Consider the following 5,476-nt stretch of genomic DNA (forward strand, 5'->3'; position numbering starts at 1 on the left):
TCTGCCATGTTGACTTCTGGTTGCCCCCCGATCGGGGAAGGCCTCGGGATTTCCAGTTTGTCTGTTGTTCCTTGAGTGGAGTATGTGCTTGCCGTGAATCCTGCCCTGGGGTTGGTACAGCCTTGATGCTATCACCCTTCAACTGTCCTACACATGCCTTCGGAGTTATCTTGTCCCTGTGGTGTATGGGCCATGGGTCTCGGTGGTAGTGGTGCAGGAATCCACCAGCTTGTCTCACCAACACCTGAGACACAGACATGGCTTCTGCTTGTAAGTCCCTATTAAATGTTTCTTTCTAAAAAACAGATTTGTCGGCCTCTTTCTTGGACCTCTCAGCTTCCTAAGACTTTGGGGGCAGGTTTGCATATACCTGCTTACTTCAGAACAGGGAGGATTGCACATTGCTTGTTAGAATTATTCCTGATTTTTTTTTTTTTTAAGGAGTGTCCCAAGTAGCTGAGACCACAGGTGCATGCCACTATGCCTGGTTAACTTATTTCTATTTTTTGTAGGGACAGGGTCTCCCTATATTGCCTGGGCTGGTCTTGAACTGCTGTCGTCCCTCCTTGGCCTCCCAAAGTGTTGGGATTACAGGCATGAGACACTGCACCTGGCTACATGCTTTCTTTTATTAGTATTTACTTGGAATATCTTTTTTCCATCCTTGACTTTGAGTCTCTCTTTGTTCTTACGTTGTAAGAGTGCCTCTTGTGAAACCATATAGCTAGTATTTTTTTCTTTTTTTTTTGAGACAGTCTTGCTTTGTCGCCCAGATTGGAGTGCCGTGGCACGATCTTGGCTCACTGCAACCTCCGCCTCCTGGGTTCAAGCAATTCTCCCACCTCAGCCTCCTGAGTAGCTGGGATGACTCCCACCACCATGCCCAGCTAATTTTTGTATTTTCAGTAGAGACAGGGTTTCACCCTGTTGGCCAAGCTGGTCTTGAACTTCTGACCTTAGGTGATCCACCCACCTCGGCCTCCCAAAGTGCTGGGATTACTGGCCTGAGTCACCATGCCTGGCCATATAGCTAGTATTTTAAATAAATCATATTGATCATTTTTGTCCTTTATTGAAGCGTTAAATCCATTTACATTTAGTATTATTGGAACGATATTTAGGCAAGTTTCTTCTTTTTATGCCCTTTCAATTTGTTCTACTTTTTTTTTTTTTCTAGGTTCTGGAGTATTTTTATGTTCTACGTTTTAAAATTCCTTTTTGTAAACCTTTTTTCCTCATCTTTTTCTGGTTTATGTTTCCTTCTTCATCTCTTTTCATCTTTACCCTTTCTACCTATTTGAAAGTTATGTGCACTGGGCCTGTTCTTCTAGTTGTTGCTCTAGCTATTTGAATACGCATATTTACCAAAATCTAAAAAATTATCAATATCTCTCCTTTCTCCCAACAATTCCAGGACCTTAAAGACACTTTAACTCTGATGACCCACTTGCAGATAACATGCTAGTCTTGTCCAGGACTTAAAACTTTGTTGTTAGATGATGCTGGGAAAAATATTTCCTGAGATTTCATAACCATAAGAAAGCCCCTGAAGTGAGTTTGTGGTTTAAGTTTATGCTAACTATGCAGTCCAAAAAAAAATCTTAAATTATTTAATTTAGAGTGGTCTCAGGTTGGCAGTGTCCCCGGCAAATCTTCTCTGGAAGAACCCACCTTCAACCCAGGCCTCAAGGGATTCTCACAGATAAATGTTCAAGGAAAATGATTGGTTCACAGATACGTGGCGTGAGAGAAAATGCACCATGAGTGAGAACCAGCGGAAAGAATACGCAGCAGAAATAGACTTAAAACATCTAGGAATTGTAATTATCTAACACAGAATATAAAATATCTGTCTTATACGTTGAAAGAAATAATCAAGAAATTCTAAAATAGGTAAGTGTAGGGAGACCCCCTGAAACTATTGCTATGGAATAAAAGATGAAATGCTCCTGATTATTGTAAATACAAAATTGCATGCAGGATTGTGTAAAGACAATGCCAGACTGGACTGCCAGAACGAGCCAACAGTACGTGATGTGCTTCCCCCTGCAGGGAGCCTATGAATGGTCGTGCAGTCAGGGAGGTTTCACATCACCAAGATTCCTATCCCAGGAAGGCAGATGTTCATAGCCCTGGGAATGCAATTTGACCCTTGTGGAAAGCCTATAAACGGATGCATGGGGCGGGGGTGCCTGTCCATATGGATAAGACAGGGCTATAAACGCCCTCATCTTGCCATGGCTCTTCTAGGCCTCTTTAGGGTTAAGGCATACTCCCTTCTGAGAATTTCTGGTCTAACCGGTTGTCTAGCTTCACGTCCTGTTTCCATGGATTGTTTGTAACCAGCTTTTGTTGCAATTGTTACTGCTGATTAATATCTTGCTAATCATAGGTTATGGAAAGACTGTGTTTCTGTCCTAAGGCTCTGTTAGAAATTACTGATGCACACACTATATTGTAAATTCTTATCTCTGTATACTGTACTTCTACATACAAATGTACTGTACTTCTACATACAACTGTTATGTTAAAGAATTACATCATCCCCATGTGACCGTCTCACCTCATAATCAAATGACCCTAAATCCCTCACTAACCTACCCCCGCTCTCACTAAACTTGATAATAAATGCTGGTATATCCAGTGCATTGTTGGCACCTCGGGACCAGAAGGCGGTGACCCTCCCTGGACCCAGCTTTCACTATCTTGTGTGTGTCTATTATTTCTCAACCTGCCGATCTGCCTAGGAGCAAAGAGAGCCCGTTGCATTGCAGGCTGCTGGCCAGATCCCGCAATAGATAAGAAATTCAAGTCATTTGGGCTTGAATCAGAAAAAAAGAATCAAACAGAACTTCCAAAAATGAAAAATGAATATCATATTGCATTGACTACAAAACAGGATTGATTTTATAAGATGCACCATAATTTTATGTGCCACCTTAGCATTGCAAGATGCCACCAATTGTAAGACGTATCCTGATTTTAGCAGTGTTAAAAATGTGAAAAAAAAAAAAGGTTGCAGAATCAGTGAACCGTAGCAATCGAAATGTAAAACTTCATAGATCAATTAAATTGCAGATTAAACTCAGCCAATGAAAGAATCAGGTAACTGGAATAAAGACACAAATATTTTTTACAAATAAATTATCCAGAATGTAGCCCAGAGAGACCACACAATGGAAATATAAGAGAATGCTTACGAGTCTTGGGGGCTAGAATGAGGAAGTCTAACATCTATCCAGTCAAAAGTTCCAGATGAAGGTAATAGAGAGGAAAAGGGGCAATGTTTAAAAATATAATGACTGAGAAATTTGGAAAATAATGGAAAGTGAGTGACACTCAGATACAGGAATTCAAATGATTCTCAAGCAAGACAAAACAAAAAAAATCCATACCTGGACTTCTGATGGTGTATCTGAAGAATACATGATGATAAAACTGCGGAACATCAAAAGCAAAGAGAAGCTCTTCAAAGAAACCAGGAACAAAGAGAGGTCACCTTCTGAAGAACAGTAAGTCAACAAACTGATTACCTTTTAGCAGCAAAAATGGAAGCCAGAAGACTGTGGGATAATATTTTCAATGTGCTGAGAGGAAAACAGTAATCATGTCAGAATTTCTATCCCAAAAAACCCTTTCAAGGATGAGAGCAAAATAATCTTTCTTTTCTTTTCTTTTCTTTTCTTCTTTTCTTTTTTTCTTTTCTTTTCTTTCTTTCTTTCTTTCTTTCTTCTTTTTCTTTCTTTCTTTTCTTTCTTTCTTTCTTCTTTCTTTCCTTTTTCTTTCCTTCTTTCTTCCTTTCTTTCTCTTTCTTCTTTTCTTTTTCTTCCTTTCTCTTTCCCTCTCTTTCTTTTTCTTTCCTTCTTTCTTTCTTCCTTTCTTTCTCTTTCTTTCTCTCTCTCTTCTTTCTTTCTTCTTTTCTTTTTCTTCCTTTCTTTCTCTTTCCCTCTCTTTCTTTCTTCTTTCTGTTTTTTTCTTTCTCTCCTTCCTTCCTTCCTTCCTCCCTCCCTCCCTCCCTCCCTCCCTCCTTCTCTCCCTCCCTCCCTTCTTTCTTTTCTTTTTTTTTTTTTGGAGATAGGTTTTTGTTCTGTCACCCAGGCTGGAGTATGGTTCACTGCAGCCTCAAAGTCCTGGGCTCAGTCACTCTGCTTGCTTGCTTCCCGAGTAGCTAGGACTACAGATGCGTGCCTCACCATGCCCAGCTAATTTTATTTTGTTTTTGCAGAGATAGGGTCTCCCTGACTTGCCCAGGCTGGTCTCGGACTCCTGGGCTCAAGCAAACTCCTAGGCTCCTCCTGCCTTGGCCTCCCAAAGCACTGGGATTACAGATGTGAGCTGCCATACCTGGCCAAGAATTTTCAAATAAGTAAAAACAGAAACCTTCACTAACGGAAGGTTTGAAAAGATAGATTTGAAGCAGAGGGAAGATGATTCTAGATACACGGTACATGCATCCAGTAGGAAAATCAAGGACACCCGCATTCTGAGAAGTTCTCTGAGGCAAAGCTTGCTTACCTCTTGGGTGTCTGTCTGGCTTGTCCTTCTTTTTGGGATCTATAGATTCTTATTTTTGTGCTAACCCGGCGATGGCTTTAAAAAGTTGTTACTAAAAATATTTCATCCTGCATTTGAGTTCTTTCATTTGGGCAAGATTGCTTAGGTATCTAACCCACCCACCTGCAGGAAATAAAAGTCCTCCAATAAAATTTCTAATTTAGGGAAACTCTCCTTCAGTCTATATGGAGCCCATGTTCCCCATCCTCATGGTACAATGTGCCTTTCCCTTGTAACACAAACACCATCTATAGTTTTACATTTATCTGGAGTGAGATGGGCTACCATTATGTCGTGGGGTCACCAATTATCTGCAGGCTATTTAAATTAATTTTCTACTTACCCCTTTAGAAATGTAAGGGCCAGATATGTGTTGCTTTCTATTTTGCTTCCAGACTTTAGCAAGGGCCTGGAACAAAGTAGGTATTCAGAAGACATTTACTGAGTAAATGATTAGGTGAGTAATTAATTATAAGTGAAAAGCCAACATGAGGTATTAGGTCAAGCATAGCTATGTGTCTCCGCTTCAAATCCAGCCATAAGCTGATAATTGCAGTTCATAAGTGTGATAATTGGGTGCTCACGCATGCGTGTGTGAGACGTGTCACCCTCAAACCTTGTTACGACATCAACACGTTACCCGTCTAACATGAACTTAGAGGAAGCAAAACCAAAAACAAATCCAGCCATTGGAGATGGTGCTTTCAGGGTTGGTGAATTCCCAGAGAACTCTGCTGTCCAATATGGTAGCCATTAGCCACATGCGGCTATTTAAATTTTATTTAAATTAATTAAAGTTAAATATAACTCCAAAATCAATATTCAATCACACTAGCCACATTTCAAGTGGTTAGTGGCTATCCTATTGTGGGGTGTGGACATAGAATATTTCCATTATCACAGAAAGTTCTATTGGAAGCTG

At 40.4% G+C, this 5,476-nt stretch overlaps 1 non-coding gene across 1 annotated transcript; it reads left to right on the forward strand.

The window, feature by feature from the left end:
- Positions 1-5,100: 5,100 nt before the first annotated feature.
- On the forward strand, positions 5,101-5,204 carry LOC115838158. The gene has a single exon (XR_004033199.1). It is a non-coding gene; the product is annotated as a small nucleolar RNA U13 (small nucleolar RNA).
- The last annotated feature ends 272 nt before the right edge of the window (positions 5,205-5,476 follow it).

Source organism: Nomascus leucogenys, chromosome 13 (genome assembly GCF_006542625.1).
Source record: "Nomascus leucogenys isolate Asia chromosome 13, Asia_NLE_v1, whole genome shotgun sequence".
Taxonomy (NCBI): Eukaryota; Metazoa; Chordata; class Mammalia; order Primates; family Hylobatidae; genus Nomascus; species Nomascus leucogenys.